Source organism: Macaca thibetana, chromosome 20, assembly GCF_024542745.1.
Source record: "Macaca thibetana thibetana isolate TM-01 chromosome 20, ASM2454274v1, whole genome shotgun sequence".
In the NCBI taxonomy this organism is placed as follows: domain Eukaryota; kingdom Metazoa; phylum Chordata; class Mammalia; order Primates; family Cercopithecidae; genus Macaca; species Macaca thibetana.
This window is the reverse complement of record NC_065597.1, coordinates 44,846,574-44,866,353: the sequence shown is the minus strand read 5'-3', so window position 1 is coordinate 44,866,353 and position 19,780 is coordinate 44,846,574. Positions and strand designations below refer to the sequence as shown.

Below are 19,780 nucleotides of genomic sequence, written 5' to 3'. Positions count from 1 at the left end.
TTTTTTTTTTTTTTTTTTTTTTTGGTATTTATCCTGCATGGTGTGTGGTCTGGGCGTCTCAAACCTGTGGTTTGGTGTGTGTCATTACTTTTAGAAAATTCTTGGCTATTAATTACTTCACCTATTTCTTTTGCTCTGTTCTCTCTTCTCCTTCTGATACTCTAATTTTCCTTATCATCTGCTCTTGCAGTTTGTTTACTTATAATACTCCAGTATTATATTGTGCCCTGGGGGTGTGGTGGTAAAGTGCTGGGGTGGGGGGAAGCATTCTAAAATTTTATGATTTTAGAATAATCAGTCTTGAAAACCAAAAATAAAATCCCAAGCCCCGCAACCAACTGAACTGAGCCCCCCTGGCCACAGGAAACCTGAAAACTGAATTCCCATTCAAGATGGGAAGGGAGGTTGCCCATGCTTTGCTGTACTCCCTCCCTTTTGGAGTTCAGGCACAACTGATCAGCATTAACATTAAAATAGGTATCCTGGCCAGGCGCCATGGCTCACGCCTGTAATCCCAGCCCTTTGGGAGGCTGAGGCAGGTGGATCACTTGAGGTTAGGAGTTCAAGAGCAGCCTGGCCAACATGGTGAAACCCCATCTCCACTAAAAACACAAAAATTAATCCCAGCTACTTGGGAAACTGAGGCAGGAGAATCGCTTTAACCCAGGAGGCAGCGGTTGCAGTGAGCCGAGATAGTGCCACTGCACTCCAGCCTGGGTGACAGAGTGAGACTCCGTCTCAAAACAACAAAACAAAACAAAAAAACAACAAAATTTAGAGATCCTAAGGCTGACAAAACACATTCTCTGCCAAAAAGGTACCAGATTCCAGCCTGAGTCTGGTATAGCATCACATGACAGATAGCAGGCCCTGAAGGAAATAAAAGTACTTTACTCCAAAATATTAATATATTTCTTTAACACATTTTGAAATGGCCACGCAAAGCTGTCTTTTGTGGAGGAAATGTTACATCTGCAGAGAATCTCCATTTATGCAGCTAGGCTTTTCTCAGATCTAGGAGAGATTAAGGGTCTGACATATTTTACGGTCTGAAAACAGTTATTTACCTTCTAGTCTCTGAAGCTTGCTACCTATAGGTTTATCCACATAACAAGAACCTTGGCCTCCACAATCCCCTTTCTCTTAACTCGAGCCTTTCTTTCTACTAAGTTTTTAGCTTAACTCTTTCAACCAACTGCCAATCACAAAATCTTTGAATCCACTGTGACCTGTAAGCCCCTACCCTTCGAGATGTCTTGCCTTTCCAGGCCAAATCAATGTATATCTTACATGTATTGCTTTATGTATTTACCTATAACTTCTGTCTCCCTAAAATGTATAAAATCTAACTGTAACCTGACCGCCTTGCCACACTTGCTCAGGACATCCTGAGAATGTTCCCCGGACCATGGTCACTCAAATTGGCTCACAATAAACATCTTTAAATAGTTGACAGAGTTTGGCTTTTTCATCAACAGTGTTTTGGTAGCTCTACATCCCTGGTCTGAGTTGCACAACACCACTTGGGTGAGATAGGAAGGCTGCGGGCTTGGAGCCAGGTAAGTGCCTTGGCCTGAGTAAAGTCTGTTCCCTGGAGATGGAGAAAGCCTTGGCCACATTTCAAAATGGTTACTGTTTCTCACCCCTGCCAGAAACGTGAGGGGATCTTTTTTGTTTCTTCATCATGAGAACTACATGACAAAATAATTTTCTCTGACTTTACTTCAGTATGTTTGCCCTACTGATTTTGTGTTTCAAATTAGGGAATGCTGAGATATGATAAGCTCTGTAGTATAATTTCTTCTTATAGGGCTCAGAGATTACATTGTGGTAGGTAGTGAAATGAAACTATTATTACAGATTGAACTTTAAGAAAACAAAATACTGGTTCTGTTGCAATCAAATCTTATAAAGAAAATAGCAAAATTATTCAGCCATCAACCACAAAACTTTCAAATTATTCAGCCATCAACCACAAAATCTTTTCTATATGTTTACTTGAAACAGTTACAGGATGAGTAACTTGAGCTCAATATTAGTTCCCAGCTTTGCCAGTGTATTAGAATGCCACATCAAATTACCACCATGCACTGTAATGACATTTCAGTCAACAACGGACCACATAAAAGATGGTGGTCCCATAAAATTACAAAGGAACTGAAAAATTCCTATGGCCGAGTGCCATCTTAACTGTCATGATGTCACAGTGTAAGGCATTACTCACGTGTTTGTGGTGATGCAGGGGTAAACAAAACTACTGTGTTGCCAGGTGTATACAAGTGTAGCAATACAATTATGTACAGTACATACTTGATAGTGATAAATGATATTACTGATTTATGTATTTAGTATACTGTACTTTTTATCATTCTTTTAGGGTGTACTTCATCTACTTTTAAAAACAAAAAGTTCGCTGTAAAACAGCCTCAGGCAGGCCACTCAGTAGGTATTCCAGAAGAAGGTATTGTCATCATAGGAGATGGACAGCTCCATGGGTGTTATTGCCCCTGAAGACCTTCCAGTGGGACAAGATGTGGAGGTGGAAGATAGCGATGTTGGTGATCCTGACTCAGTGTGGGCCTCAGCTAATGTGGGTGTTTGTGTCTTAGTTTTTAACAAAAGATTTAAAAAGTAAAAATAAAAAATTTAAAAAATATTTTTATACAACTGTACAATGTCTTTGTGTTTTAAGCTAAATGTTATTACAAAAGGGTCAAAAACTAAAAAGATTAAAAGTTTACAAGGTAAAGAAGTTACAGTAAGCTAAAGTTAATTTATTATTGAAGAAAAATATGTTTTAAAACAAATTTAGTGTAGGCTGGGCACAGTGACTCACACCTGTAATCCCAGCACTTTGGGAGGCTGAGACAGATGGATCACTTGAGGCTAGGAGTTGAAGACCAGCCTGGGCAACATGGTGAAACCCTATCTCTACTAAAAATACAAAAATTAGCCGGGCATCATGGCTCATAATCCCAGTTACTTGGAGGCTGAGGCAGGAGAACTGCTTGAACCTGGGAGGTAGAGGTTGCAGTGAGCCGAGATCACGCCACTTGCACTCCAGCCTGGGCAACAAAGCGGGACTCCAAAAACAAACCAAAACAAACCAAAACAAAAAAACAAATTTAGTGTAGGTTAAGCATGCAGTGTGTATAAAATATACAATAGTGCACAGTAATGTCCTAGGACTTCACATTCACTCGACTCACCCCAGAGTTAACTTCTAGTTGTACAAGCTACATTCATGGTAAATGTGGTAACATTTAAAAATCTTTTATACCCTATTTTCACTGTACCTTTATCCTTACATACACAAATACTTACCACTGTGTTATAACTGCCTACAGGATTCAGTACAGTAACATGCTGTACAGGTTTGTAGCCCAGGTGCAATAATAGGCTATAGCAGCAGTCCCCAACCTTTTTGGCACCAGGAACTGGTTTTGTGGAAGACAATTTTTCCATGGACCGGGGATGGGGGATGGTTTTGGGATGATTCAAGCACATTATATTTATTGTGCACTTTATTTCTATTGTTATTACCCTGTAATATATAATGAAATGATTACACAACTCACCATAATGTAGAATCGTGGGAGCCCTGAGCTTGTTTTCCTATAACCAGGTGGTCCCATCTGGGGGAGACAGTGACAGATGATCAGGCATAGATTCTCATAAGGAGTGCACAACCTAGATCCTTGGCAGTGCTGCACAGTTCACAATAGGGTTTGCACTCCTATAGAACCTTATGCTGCCACTGATCTGACAGGAGGTGGAGCTCAGGCCATAATGTGAGTGATGGGGTGCGGCTGTAAATACAGATGAAACTTTGCTTGTTCACTTGCTGTTCACCTCCTGCTGTGTGGCCCCTTTCCACCAGGCCAGGGACCCATATGGTCCAGGGGGTTGGGGACCCCTGGGCTATACCATCTAGTCTAGGTGTGAAGTAGGCTATACCATCTAGGTTTGTGTACGTACAATCTATGATGTTTGCAGATGAAATAGCTTAACAATGCATTTTGCAAAACTTCTCTCCCTGTTAAGCTATGCATGACTATACTTGAAAGTTTCACTATATCTACCACACAAAAAATTAAAATAGCATTTCAGATTCAAAGGGACCCCTGCTCATTATTCATTTGTACATTTCTACATAGTAGGGATTAAAAATTAGAAATAATTTGATAGTTCTCTTTACCCCAGGAAAATGATATACCCTGAACAGATATTAACAAAAGTGATGATGACAATGATTAGTAACAATAACAGAAGTTTATTTCCTGCATTATATTTTTAGATGTCATTACACTTGACAAAAACTTCCAATTATGGGGATATGGAGAAGCTGAATGACTTATAGGTCATTTAGGTCAGTGGCTCCTAAATACCTATTAAGCTTTAAACCAGAGAAAAAAGAGAAAACTAGTATGTATACTTCAAACTTTGTGTATAATTATAGTTGTAAAAAGTCCTTATCTGAGATTTCTCAGGCTCCTTGAACTCCTGAAGGAGCCCCTGGCACGTTGTTAGAAATGCAAATTCTGTGGCCCCACAGCAGACCTACTCAGCTGAAACTTTGGTGGTGGGGCCCGGAAAGGTGTGTTTTAATTAACTCTGTAGGTGATCTGATGTATGCTGATGTTTAAGAATCATTATTCTAATCAAAGCCAAAAATGTACTAAACAAACAATATATGCATCAAAGAGAAAGTTGTAATACATCACCAATTTACTAAATTCCTGCGTCATTTTCCCAATAATATGTTTTAAAAGTCCTACTGGATAATGACAACGGACATCAGGATTTTTATAAACAACAGAGTTTGAGAACCACTGCCAATAAGGAGAATATTTGTTCTCTACAGATTTAATGACAGCTGTACTATATACCTGATAGTGGGACCCAAACACTTATTTTCAGAATAATTGTATCATCTTTTCTAAAATTAATGAAACTTCATGAGAAGAAATAATTTGAATTCATATTTAGGATAATTTTTTTTTTTTGAGACAGAGTCTTGCTCTGTCACCCAGGCTGGAGTACAGTGGTGCAATCTTGGCTCACTGCAAGCTCCGCCTTCCAGGTTCACGCCATTCTCCTGCCTCAACCTCCCAAGTAGCTGGGACTACAGGCACCCGCCACCACACCCGGCTAATTTTTTTGTATTTTTAGTAGAGACAGGTTTCACTGTGTTAGCCAGGATGGTCTCGATCTCCTGACCTCGTGATCCGCCTGCCTCAGCCTCCCAAAGTGCTGGGAATACAGGCATGAGCCACCGCGCCCAGCTAGGAGAAAATTTTTTTTTTGCCCTTATTTAGAACTAAAAATATCTTACTGAATTTATATTTGTATCAAATCCTTATTCTCACAGTTTCTTGATTGTAAGACAACATGAATAAGGAGCTAACCAGTATGGTGGGATGAATTGAGGACCCATGAATTCCCACTTCAATCAAGTTCTCAGTCAGCAAAAAAAGAAATTTATTTCACATGGGTGCTCTATATATGTTATCTTACAGTTAATCATGTTATCATCTTTTCTGACAGTGGTCTAAAGTTTTATACAAATCTTAGCAGTAATCTCACTAGCCCTTTAGCAAAGGGGCTGACCTTGTATTTATCTTTGTATCCTCATCAAGGGGTCTGGCACAATACCATATATAAACAGATTTTTCTATTAAATTTATCATCTTGACTGTGTATCTGATATTCAGTTTGTTTAAAACTTTTCCATATAAGTAGAACTACTTTTAAAAGGTTTTCAGTGATACAAAATACTAACAGTCTTACCATACTAAGCAGACATAGCAGTGTTACTTACAGTCCCAGGTCAGAAATGTAGGGCTAACTCATCGGCTGAACACTAAGAACTAAATAGTGCTCCCTGTTACATGTTTATATAAGGCTATTTTATGTTGAACTAGATAATAGGAGACATTCATTCTTTAATTAATAAATAGTTTATAAGTTCTTTTAGTGATATCCAAATAAAAGTTGAGATGAGGTGGCTATTTATTATTAAGAGGTAAATTATCTCTTTCACCTAGAAAGGTACCATTTAATATACTCTAGTAGTTTAGGAAAGGAGAAACTAGTGGTCTGAAGAATTTAACATAGAAAGAAAATTACGCCACAACATTGATAAACTCAGGATTGGTTTTCAGATTAGAAAACTAAATATTAGAAACAAAGATGGCATAGATAAAATGTTAAAACCCCTTCTCATAATTATTTTTAAAATGTCTGCTATTCCTTCACTGATACACACTAATCAACATTCTTTAATGTTCTCCTAGCATTAATTCATTCCATACTCTACCTTGTGAATGTGTAATTATTTGAAAGGCTGCTGTGCAGGTGTAACTTAAAAAAAGAAAAAAAAAGAAACATAATGAGAAAGCGCTTAGATAACAGGTATTGCTTCAAGCAGAAATCTTTTTTTTTTTTTTTTTTTTTTTTTTTTTGAGACAGAGTCTTGCTCTGTCACCCAGGCTGGAGTACAGTGGTGTGATCTCGGCTCACTGCAACCTCTGCCTCCCAGGTTCAAGCAATTCTCCTGCCTCAGCCTCCTGAGTAGCTAGGACTACAGGCACCCGCCACCATGCCCGGCTAATTTTTTGTATTTTTAGTAGAGATGGGGTTTCACTGTGTTAGCCAGGATGGTCTCGATCTCCTGACCTTGTGAGCCACCCGCCTCGGCCTCCCAAAGTGCTGGGATTACAGGCGTGAGCCACCGCGCCTGGCTTCAAGCAGAAATCTTAAAACATCTGGGGGTGCTCAACAACAACAAAACAGAAAAAAATGTGCCTAGGTCTTGAATACATATTTTTCCAAAACAGATATACAAATAAATGGCCAATAAGCAAATACAATATGCTCAATATTACGAAAATGCAAATCAAAACTACAATGGGATCCCACCTCACACCCAACAGAATGGCTACGAAAAAGTAGAAGTAACTAAGTGTTGGCAAGAATGTAGAAAAGTGCACCCTGTGTTCTGTTGGTGGAATATAAAATGGTGTGTAGACCCACCATGGAATATGGTATGGTGGTTCCTTCAAAAATTACACAGAAGTATCATATGATGCAGCAAGTCTGCTTTTGGGTATATACCCAAAAGAACTGAAAGCAGGGTGTCCAGGTGATATTTGTACACCTATGTTTATAGCAGGATTACAACAGCCGAAAGGAGGAAGCAACCCAAGTGTCCATGAACTGGGGAATGAATAGAAAAAAGTGTGGAATACACCTAAAATGAAATATTATTCAGCATTAAAGGAAGAAAATTCTGAAACATGCTACACTGATGCACCTCAAGGACTTTACGCTAAGTGAAATAAACCAGTCACAAAAAGACAAATACCGTATGATTCCAATTACATTTGGTACCTAAAGCAGCAGTCCTTGAACTTTTTGGCACCAGGAACTGGTTTTGTGGAAGACAATTTTTCCACGGACCAGGGGATGGCTGGGATGGTTTTGGGATGATTCAAGCACATTACATTTATTATGCACTTTATTTCTATTATTATTACATCGTAATATGTAATGAAATAATTATAAAACTCACCATAATGTAGAATCAGTGGGAGCCCTGAGCTTGTTTTCCTGCAACTAGACAGTTCCATCTGGGGGTGATGGAAGACAGTGACAGATCATCAGGCATAGATTCTCATAAGGAGCGTGCAGCCCAGATCCCTCACATGAACAGTTCACAATAGGGTTCATGGTCCTAAGAGAATCTAATGCAGCAGCTGATCTGACAGGAGGCAGCGCTCAGGCTATAATGTGATTGATGGGGAGCAGCTATAAATATAGATGAAGCTTTGCTTGCTCACCTGCTGCTCACCTCCTGCTATCTGGCCTGGTTCCTAACAGGCCATGGATTGGTACTGGTCTGTGGCCTGGGGGTTGGGGACCTCTGACCTAGAGTACTCAGATTCATAGAGACCGAAGGTAGAATGGTACATGCCATGGGCTGGAGCGGGAGGGAAATGGGGTGTTAGTGTTTAATGGGTACAGAGTTTCAAGTCTGCAAGGTGAAGTGCTCTGGAGATTAATGATGGTGATGGTTGCACACAATGTGAATACACTTAGTACTACTGAACTGTATACTTAAAAATGGTTAAGATGATATATTTTATGTTTGTATGTATTTCACCACAATTTAAAACAAAAATGAAAAGTCCCCACCCCTGCCAAATATGGGGGTGATGCTAAGAAAAACTGTCCATGGCCCCATATAAAAATATAATTTTGTCCAATACATATATTATTAGCATTTTTATCCCCAGTACAATCTTTCCATGGCATCTGACAGCCCACTTGTTATAGCTAAATCTTATCAACCACACCTATACTAACCCTGTCGAAGATTCACCCTTAGTAACCAGCTTCCATAATAAAAATTTCTTTTTTTTTTTTTTTTTTTGAGGCGGAGTCTTCACTCTGTCGCCCAGGCTGGAGTGCAGTGGCACCATCTCGGCTCACTGCAAGCTCCGCCTCCCGGGTTCGCGCCATTCTCCTGCCTCAGCCTCCCGAGTAGCTGGGACTACAGGCGCCCGCCACCGCGCCCGGCTAATTTTTTGTATTTTAGTAGAGACGGGGTTTCACCGTGTTAGCCAGGATGGTCTCGATCTCCTGACCTCGTGATCCGCCCGCCTCGGCCTCCCAAAGTGCAGGGATTACAGGCGTGAGCCACCGCGCCCGGCCAATAATAAAAATTTCAAAACAACTACTTTATGATTTCAAAGTTTGAATTTCTGTGAGTCATTCCTTCCCTCAGTGACTCCAATAGGTACTTTAAAACTAGATGACTTTATAAACTTAGAGTATTTCTAAGATACACATCATATTCTCTTTTCTTCCTAAACTGCTTCTAAAGATAATAAATTCAGCAATTCAGCTAATATAAATGCTTTTGTATTCTGTTAGCTTTTGGTTTTTAAAACATTTGTTTATATTTCTATTATAGCTCTTTTAACTATTTCTTGTCTGACCCTTATGCTAAGGAGTTATGCATACACACATCATTTGTGCCAGGTGGTATTAAAAGTAAAATAAGGTTTAATGAACCACTGACAGGCAGAGCAGTAGCTGAATGCCTGGGTCCCTTTCCCCTCACCATCCTGTATTATTAAGGTGCACGCATCAACTGCAGCAGATGCATCATGAAAAATACTCAAGTGCCCCAGTCTTTGTGGCATTTTAAATTTTATATGGACATTGGAAGAAGACTGGGAATATCTAGAAGACATGAGAGCTTCCTGGTTGAGAAAACTGTTTTTGTTACAAAGGAGGAGTGTCAGGAACTAAGCTTCAATTATTGGGCTGTTGTATTCTCTAAACTCATGTGCTGAGCCAGCACTTTGCCAAACTATCAAAAGATAGGTCCCAGGACCATCAGATGTATCTCTCCTGCCTCTCCAAATCTTTTTTTTTTTTTTTTTAATTATTATTATACTTTGAGTTCTAGGGTACATGTGCATAATGTGCAGGTTTGTTACATATGTATACTTGTGCCATGTTGCTGTGCTGCACCCATCAACTCGTCAGCACCCATCAACTCGTCATTTACATCAGGTATAACTCCCAATGCAATCCCTCCCCCCTCCCCCCTCCCCATGATAGGCCCCGGTGTGTGATGTTCCCCTTCCCGAGTCCAGGTGATCTCATTGTTCAGTGCCTCTCCAAATCTTTTCCCAATTCATCTGTCTGTTTACAGTGCCTTAAGATGCCTGGCAAATAATACTACTATTTACATAGGAAGGTGAGAAGGTTTTCCAAATATCCATAGAAGTTTGGAATCATAGCTGAATATTCATAAGTTTATAAAGTTTCATGATACTTGTGAGTTTTATAGTCTGTATCAGGATTTCTCAAGTCAGCACTGTTGATATTTTGGGATGGATAATTTTTTTGTTGAGGGAGCTGTTCTAGTTTGCTTAGCAGCCTCCTGGCCTCTATCCACTAGATGCCAGTAGCACCCTCCCAGTTGTGACAATCAAAAATGTCTGCAGACATTGTCAAATGTCTCCCGTGAGTCAAAATCACCCCTGATTGAGAATCACTGGTCCAAAGACAATTCGTACAAATTTTCAGACTCAGATTCTTACTGCACTCAATGCAAGTCAGTGCATTTCTGTATCGGGATGAGAAAAAGTAAATTAGGGGGTAAAAACCCCTCATTTCCTGCATAATCAGCCTGGGAGAGCAGAAAAGGATCATTTTTATTGATCAAGGTTTTCTATGCTATGTGATTATTCTAATAAAGGTATGAGCTTCTAGCCTTCTGAAGAAATTTTCTGTGAAAGAAGTTATCTAACTACAGGAAGTAACCAGGCTTTCAGGATTGGAGCAACCAGTGAGAACTCCATACTTCAACAGACTTCATCCTAGGAACACACACAGAGATTGAACATCCACTCCTATCGTATCATCAACCAGTGTGCAATTCCATTTAATTAATCAGAGTCATAGTTGTTTGTTAATTTCACCAGCTGGAATTAAATATCTATCTATCTATCCATCCATCCATCCATCCATCCATCCATCCATCCATCCATCCATCCATCGAGACAGAGTCTAACTTTGTTGGCGAGGCTGGAATGCAGTGGCATGATCTTGGCTTACTGCAACCTCTGCCTCCTGGGTTCATGCAACTATCCTGCCTCAGCCCCTTGAGTAGCTGGGACTACAGGCGCCCACCACCGTGACTGGCTAATTTTTGTATTTTTAGCAGAGACTGGGTTTCACCATGTTGGTCTGGCTGGTCTCAAACTCCTAACCTCAAGTGATCCACACAACTCGGCCTCCCAAAGTGCTGGGATCACAGGAGTGATCCACCAGGCCTGGCCAGGCATTAAATATTTGATAATAGTTAATATTTACTATCTAAGCTATAATAGCAACTTGATCTCTCCAGTTGGATCCAAAGAACACATGATTACCTACCCCACCCCCCATCTAAACTGCTCCTCACCAGTCATCTTTCTCAGTAAGAGACAGCTACCCTACTACCTATGGTGCAAGCCTTCATATCCTGTGATTTATTCTTATTGAGATATAATTCACATGCCATAAAATGTACCTTTAATGTATACAATTCAGCAGTTTGTTAGGATGTTCACAGAGTTGTGCAAATCTGACCACTATCGAATTCCAGAACATTGTCATTGACTCAATATGAAACTCCATACCCGTCAGCAGTCATCCCATTACTCTCACCAGCCCCTGGGAACCAGAATCTACTTCCTGTCTCTATGGATCTCCTTATTCTAGGCACTTCCTATAAATGGAATAATACCACGAAAACGACCTTTCGTTTGTGGCTTCTTTCATTTAGCAGGTTTTCAAGGTTCCTCCTCAGATTCACTCTTGATTTTCCTTTTTTCACCCATTCCATGTTAGTCCACGAAGAAGTGCAGCTGAGGCCATCTCCCTAACATATCCCTAGCCTGCCCATTTCTCCCCATCACTGCTACCATGTTCGTGCGAGCTGTGGGCATCTTGCGCCTGAATGCTTCCTATACTTCACCTGACTGACATACCAACAGTCATAACTCAACTCCTAAGTTTTCTACCCAAGAGAGGCCCTCCCTGACCAACCAACTTAAAGTAGCACTCAAACCACTCTCCATTACATGGACCTCTTTTTGCTTTTATTTGTTCAGTCAATTATTCAACAAATTATGATAGTATTTCTCTAGGTGCTGGGAATACAGAAGTGAACAAGACAAAGATCCTTGCTCTCTTATATTCTAATGGAGGTACAACACAATAAAATAATTAGAAGGTGGCAAGTGCTTTGGTACAAGATGAAGTACAGAAGGGGAATAGTGAGGAGTGGGGAGTGTTGTGGTTTTCAAAAAAGTGATCAGAGAAGTGCTCAGTGAGGTGACAGCTGAACAAAGACATGAAGCAGGTAAGCCATGAGGATATCCAAAGATGGGTGTCCCAGGGAGAGGAGATGAGCTTGGTGAATGCAGGGCAGCAAAGGGGCCTGTATAACAGATGCAGAGTTAAGAAGGTGGGAGAGTAGAAGCAGATGCTGTCAGAGAGAGAACAGAGATCCAGAACTTGCAGGGCCCTGGGGGCCACAGGACGTTAACTCACTACCTGGTATTTTTCCATTTTCTCTCTCCCCACCCTCCTGCCCCTTCCACAGAATGTAAATGCGTTGAGAGCAACAACAGTATCTGGGTTGTTCAACAGTATATACTTACTCAGCCAAGAACTGTACCAGACAGTGAACATTCAATAAATGTTTACTAGATGCATTTATTGAATAATTACTATGTACCAGGCATTGTATAAGCTCTTAGTATGCATTATCTCATAATTATTCTCACCATTTTACAGTAAGAAAACTGTAGTTTGGGGAGGTTAAATAATTGCCCAAGGTAACAAAGCAGGAGACTGGAAAAGCCAAGACTTGAAATCAGGAGTGCTGACTCCAGAAACTTTATTCCACTACCTTTAAAATCACTTATAAATATGAGGTCATATTATCACTTATTATAAAAGATGGCTAAGACTAGAGAACCTGGAGCCAGGCTGCCTGGGCTCTGCCTCATACTAGCTCTGTGACTCTGGGGAAGTCCTTAACTTCTGTATGAATCACATTCTTCAGCTCTAAAGTGAGGATGACAATAATGAACTACATTACTGGCCATTGTGAGACTTAAAAAAACTAATCCATATATAAGAACTTTAAGGTGTTTGGCACATTAAAAGTACTTATTAAGTGTAAGCTATTATTTATTCCCAGAGTCTTTAAGCCTTATATATCTTTCCAGCTATGAGACTAGTATGAGGCACTGTATCTTCTACAACCTGGAGCTGTACTTCTAGGACAAATGAAAGCACCTGACATAAGGTGGTTAACATCAGTGGGCACCAGTCCCTTACTTTAATTGTATCGTTTTTATCTTAGAAGTCAAATATTAATATTTTCTGTTGGCAACCATAAGAAAAAGTTTTGATGGTAATCAATAACTTCTAATGTGGCTCCATGTTTCTCCTGTTTGAAAAATACAGGAGAAAGTAATTCCAGAAAAAGCTGATCATCTTATCTGGAATCACTTCTCATCCTACATAAGTGGGATACCGTTAGAGATAACCAGCTTCTCTGTGTTTGTTATTAGGTTTCTAAAATCAAGGTTAGCACATTTGTAAGAGTAAAACCTTTTGACTGAGGAAGTCAGATGATCAATCTATCTTCCTTCCATGAGTGCAATGCAAGGAGGGGAGCGGAGGGAAGTGAGGGTGTATGGGAATTGAGAGACAAGACAGATTTAAAAAATATCCTTCCTTACAATTATTCAATACTTTATTCAATTCCTCATATTATTCAAATACTTTAAATGTGTACCATGGTCATCCAACTTAGAATAAGAAGGGGGAAAATATAAGGAAGATTGAAAAAACTGAGAATTAAAAATTGAGCCATGAGAAAAGTATTAAAAATCAAGATAGCCAAAGTTCAGTGAAATCTAATGAAGTGGTTCCCACCTACTTTATCACTAAAACTCTTGTACATGTTTCTTTTATAGACTTGAAATTGGAATACATTTTGTCTATCAAACTATATTTGATTTCTAAAATGTTTTCTATTTTAATTCAGTTGTAACTGTGAAATAAATCATATCCCAAGTATTCATTTAATATTATCTATCTGATCAGAACTATTGATCACTATATAACCAATATTACCATAGTATTGATATAATTTCAATAAAAGCAAAGAAGCATAACATATTGTTACTCTATGGAATCTTATACAAAATATACAATGGTATTTTAGGCTGCAAATAGTTACAGATACTATTTTTACCACCACAGATCTTACAGTGATTTTTAAATTAAACTTTTTGAGATAATTTTAGATTTACATGCAGATGTAGAAATAACGCAAAGATCCCATGTACCCTTTATTCAGTTTTCACCCATGGTAACATCTTACAAAATGACAGCATATTATCAAAGCCAGTAAAATACCGATTCTGAGGCAGTGAAGTCCCGAACATTTCCATCACCACAAGGATCCGTCATACTGTCTTTTCATAGCCACAACCACTTTCCTGTCACCCACACCTACTCCTAAATCCCTGTCTAACTCTAATTTGTTCTTCATTTCTATATATTTTTTTCACTTCAGAAATGTTATACAAATAGTATATAAACTTCTATATGAATCATATAGTATATAAACTTCTGGGATGGACTTTTTCTCAGTGTAATCCTCTGGAGATTCATCTGGGTTGTTCTGTGAAAAACAGTTTGTTCCTTTTCATCCCTGAATAGTGTTTCATGGCATGGATGTACCAAAGATTTTAATAAGCCACAGGAGGATGCCTGGGTTGCTTCTAGTTTAGGGCTATTATGAGTGCAGCTGGTATAAACACTCGTGTGTAGATTTTTGAGTGAACATTTAACTTTTCATCTCTCTGGGATCAATGCCTTGGGACTGCAATTGCTGGGTCATACAGTAGTTTCATGTCTACTTTTTAAAGAACTACCAACATTTTCCAGAGTGACTAAAACATTTCACATTCACACAAGCAATATATAAGTGATCCACTGTCTCTGCATCCTCATTAGCATTTGGTGTTGTCACGTTATATTTTTAGCCATTCTGATAGGTGTGTAGTATATCTCATTGTGGTTTTAATGTGCATTTCCCTAATTCAATACTGTTAACATCTTTTCATGTGCTAATTGCTACCTATGTATCTTCTTCAGTGAAATGTCTCTTCATGTCTCTTGTCCATGTTTTAATTTGACAGTTTGGAGGAGTTATTTGTATGTTATAGATAATGAACTTTTGTCAGATATGTGATTTGCAAATATTTTTCTTTCAGGCTGCAGACTGTCTTTTCATCCTCTTATGAGGGTCTTTCACAGAGCAAAAGTATTTAAGTTTTGATGAAATCTTATAAATATTTCCTTTAATGGATCTCGCTTTTGGTGTAAAGTCTAAGGACTCTTTGCCAAGCCTTAGATCCAGAAAATATCCTCATGATTCTTGTCAGAAGATCTATAGTTTCATATTTTACATTTATGTCCATGATCCATTCTGAATTAATTTTTGTAATGTTGTGAAAAAATCTATCTTTCCTTTATTGCTTTTTGCACCTTTGTCAAAAATGAGGTAGGCATGTTTATATGGGCTTATTTCTGGGTTCTGTCTTCCATTTCATAATCAATGTGTCTGTACATCTGCCAATACTATACAGTCTTGATTACTGCAGCTATAAAATAAGTCTTGAAATTACACACACAAATTTTACCTATTTTATTCTTCTTTTTCCAATTGTTTCAGTTCTATTAGGTTGGTGCAAAAGTAATTGTGGTTTTGCCATTAAAAAATGACAAAAAGCACAATTACTTCTGCAGCAACTTAGTAGCTCCTTGGCCTTTCCATGTATATTTTCTAATGAAATTGCCTATAACTACAAAATATCCTTCTGGGGATGTGGAAAGGAATTGTGTTAAACCTGCAAGGCAATTTATGGAAAACTGATATATCTCTCTGTTAAATCTCCCAATCTATGAAACTTGCATATCTCTTCATTAATTTAGATCACTGATTTTTCTCACTGGCATTGTGTAGTTTTCAACATATAAGTCCTCTATATGTTTTGTTAAATTTATACTTAGGTATTTCACATTTTTTGAGTGATTGTGAAATGTATTTTTAATTTTGGCGTCCATGTATCCACTGATAATGTACAGACATACAACTGATTTTTGTGTTCTTGTATCCTGCAACCTTGCTGAATGTACTTCTTGGTTGCAGTAGTTTTTGCTGAGTGTGTGTTTTTTATTCCTGGAGGTTGTCTATGTATACAATTATGTCATCTGGAAATAGTGATGGTTTTACTTTTTTCCTTTCAACTTGTTTTTTTTTCAAATGTCTTCGATGCAGACCATTCAGTCTTTTATCATTAAGCATAAATTCAGCTGTAGGTTTCTTGTAAACACTCTTTATCAAATTCAGGAAATTATTATCTATTCCTATTTTTATGACAGTTTTTATCATGAATAGTTTAAACTTCAGTGCTTTTTCGGCATCAGTTGATATGACGAGGTGATTTGTTTTCTTCTTTACTCTATCAATGTGGTGTACTACAATGATAGATTTTTGAATCTTGAACTGGCATTGTGTCCCTCGCATAACCCCCACTTGGTCACGGTATATAATTCTTCTTATATAATGCTGTATGTGTTCTACTCACTAATTTTTTTTCCTTTTTCTTTTTTGGTAGAGAAGGGGTCTTACTGTGTATCCCAGGCTGGTCTCAAATTCCTAGGCTCAAGTGATCCTCCCGCGTCGGCCTCCCAGAGTGCTGGGATTGCAGGCATGAGCTACCATGTTTGTCCCACTAATATGTTTTTCATGATTTTTGTATTTATATTCGTGAGGAATATCTGTCTACAGGGATTTTGTACTGTCTGTCTGGTTTTGGTATCAGCGTAAACCTACAAACTAGAAAATGTTCCTTTTTTTCTGAAAGAGACTGTACAGAATTTGAAGTTAATTCTCTTATTTTTTTGAGACAGGATCTTGCTGTGTCAGCCAGGTTAGAGTGCAGTGGTGCAATCATGGCTCACTGTAACCTCGACCTCCAGGGCTCAAGTGATCCTCCCACTTCAGCCTCCTGAATCGCTGGGACTACGGGGACATGCCACTACATCCGGCTTATTTAAAACATTTTTTTTCTAGACACAGGATTTCACTATCTTGCCCGGGTTGGTCCCGAACTCCTGAACTCAAGGGATCCTCCCGGCTTGGCCTCCCAAAGTGCTGGGATTACGGGCATGAGCCATCGCATTCTACCAGTTAACTGTATTTTAAGTGTGTGGTATAATTCTCACCACTTGGGTCTACCTATTTCTTTTTTGCAAGTTTTAAAATTATGAACCCAATTTCCTTAGTAATTTTAAGATTATTCAAATGATATATTTTATATTGGATAATTTGTGATAGTTTGTGTTTTTCAAGCAGTTTGTCCATTTCTTCTAAGATGTCCAATGTATGTGCATATTATTCCCTTATTATCCTTTTGATATCTTCAGGGTCCACAGTGATTCATCTGATTCATTCCTGACACTGACAATTTATGTCTCCTCTCTTTTTTTTTTTGTCAGTCCTGGTACAGATTTGTCAATTTTATTTATTTCCTTTTTAAATGATTTTATCTTTTGTTTTTCTGTTTTAAATTTCAATAACTTCTGCTCTTATTTCCTTCGTCTTGTTTACTTTAGGTTTGCTTTTGCTTATAGGTTGTTGAGGTGGGTGCTTACATTATAAATTTGAGACTTAACTCTTTTCTATTATACACATGCGTTGTTATAATTTTCCTCTCAGCACTGCTTCAGCTGTGTCCCCAAGTTTTTGATACGTTGTATTTTTCTTTTCATTCAGTTCAGTGTATTTTAAAAATTTCCCTTGAAAATTTCTCTTTGACCCCTGGATTATTTAGAAATATGATGTTTAAGTTTCAAGTGTTTAGAGATTTTACTATATTTCTGCTGTTGATTTCTATTTTAATTTCATTGTGGCTGGAGAATACTCTCTATGGTTTCACTTGTTTAAATTTTTTGAGGTTTTTGAATTAAAATTTTTTTAATTGCCCAGAACTCAGTCTATTTTAGTATATGTTCCATGGGCATTTGAAAAGAATGTATTGCTGTTGTTGGGCAGATTATCCTATAAATGTCTACCAGATCCTGTTGGTTGATGATATTGCCGAGTTCTGTATCCTTGCTGATTTTGTTTGCCAAATCTTGAGAGACAGATATTGAGGTCTCCAACTATAAATGTAGATTTGTCTATTCACCTTTCAGTTCAATTTTTGCTTCATACATTTTGCAGCTCTGTTTTTTGATGCAATTAGAATTGTTATGTCACGGGAGGGGAGAGGGGCTGAAGGTTGAGCGGATTACTAATGGCCAGTAATTTAATCAACAATGCCTCCAAAATGATGCTTCTATAAATCCCAAAAGGACAGGGTTGGGAGAGCTTCTGGGTTACTGAATACATCCATGGGCTGGGAGTGTGGTACACCCCAAGTTCCACAAGACTTGTGCTCAGGACCCTTCTGAACCTTGCCTTATGTATTTCTTCATGTGGCTGTTCATCTGTATCCTTCATAATATCCTTTATAATAAGCCAGTATATATAAGTATTTCCCTGAGTTCTGTGAGCCATTCCAGCAAATGACTGAACTTGATGAGGGAGTGAGTCATGGGAAATGCCAATTTATAGACTCTCCATCAGAAATACTGGATGCCTGGACTTGTGATTGGCATCCAAAGTGGGGAAAATCTTGTGAGACTGAGCCTTTAACTGTGGGATATTAGTCTGCCTCTGGATAGTGTCAGAATTGAATTAAATTATGAGATACCTAGCTTGTTTTGGAGAACAGGTTGATGTGAGGCAAAACCCTACACATCTGGTCACAGATGTGTTCTGTGTTGAATGAATGTGTGTCGTAGGACACATATTTTTTCCCCTAGATCACAGCATGTGATTGCTTAACATCACTTCTTGCATAGACTAAAGGCACACAGAAGACAAAGGTTACTTATGTTTTTCTCAGATATATTAACAAATAGTAACCACAGAGGAAAAAGAAAAATGATTTTGCTCTGGATTTAAACAGTAGGGCCAAATAAGTAATTTATGGGGTAGAAAAGCAATTCTTGGTCTAATAATGTTATTATTCATAAATGACCAACAACTCACTAGTCTACAAAATTTTGCTAATGTACTCCATTCTACTAAGTTCTTATCAATATTGTTTAGGCAATTTGGATACCCATTGTGGATCCCTGGCTAATTTACAAGTGTAGTAAACAAAATCCTAGATTCAAAACCAGAGGAGTTTAAGCTCCTAAAAAGTTCAAAATAAAAATACTTCCTTTTTTTTTTTTAAATCTGTTACAGGAACTATTATTTAGAAAATTAATGACTCCTCTGTAATGTAACTCTCTAATAATGTTTGGCCATTCAGGCTTTGCTAGGAAATGGAGTAAGACCACAGAGTAATGGGTAAGAATGATAATCTATCTGTAAGCAATAGTATAGTTGGGCCAGGTCTTTACTGAATAATATTAATTTATGATGTTGTTGTTGTCTCTCTCTGGTGACAACAAACTTTCAACTTTTCAAACTTTTCTGATCACAGCCCACAATAAAAACTACATCATATGTTATTACCCAGTGTGAAAACACACACACACACAGACACACACACACATACAACTAAATAAAAATTTCATGAAACAATACTTTACTATTTGGGATGTACTCTGATCAATATATTGTTTTCTATTGTTCTCTTTTATTCTATTACGTAAAATATCCTAAAAGCTACTACATTAATTTTATGACCCGCTAATGGGTAGTGAGTGACTCTCAGCTGCTCTAGGAGAAAACCTAGGCTGCAGTTTCCGAAATACATAAATGTAGTCATCATCTTCCTACAGTGGAACATTCTCTGCTGATGGGGTAGGATGGGATGGAAGGTATGGTTTAACCAAGTAATGTTTCCTTGGAGTTCAACATGCTTAATATTTAAACTGGGAATTTTCATCCTTTAAAATTTGGGGCAGGGTTTCATGATGGCACCCCCTTAGTCAATTAAATTAAGTGCTACTTCCTTGCTTAGAATACATTTTTATGCATGAAATACAGCACGTTTGAAATATTTTAAAAGCTTTTTCTTAAAAAGCAATATATATTTAGTAAACAAAAATGCAAACAAATATA

General features: G+C 38.2%; 1 protein-coding gene and 1 long non-coding RNA gene across 2 annotated transcripts in view; one reads left to right on the top strand and one right to left on the bottom strand.

The window, feature by feature from the left end:
* LOC126944420 (uncharacterized) overlaps positions 1-2,481 on the top strand; it is a 42,081-nt gene extending 39,600 nt beyond the window's left edge. The window contains exon 5 of the long non-coding RNA XR_007722050.1: positions 2,378-2,481. This is a non-coding gene — a long non-coding RNA (uncharacterized LOC126944420). The remainder of the gene's footprint in view (positions 1-2,377) is intronic.
* The window catches only part of ITFG1 (integrin alpha FG-GAP repeat containing 1), a 292,961-nt gene that overhangs the window by 27,894 nt on the left and 245,287 nt on the right, over positions 1-19,780 (bottom strand). The window lies entirely within an intron of this gene.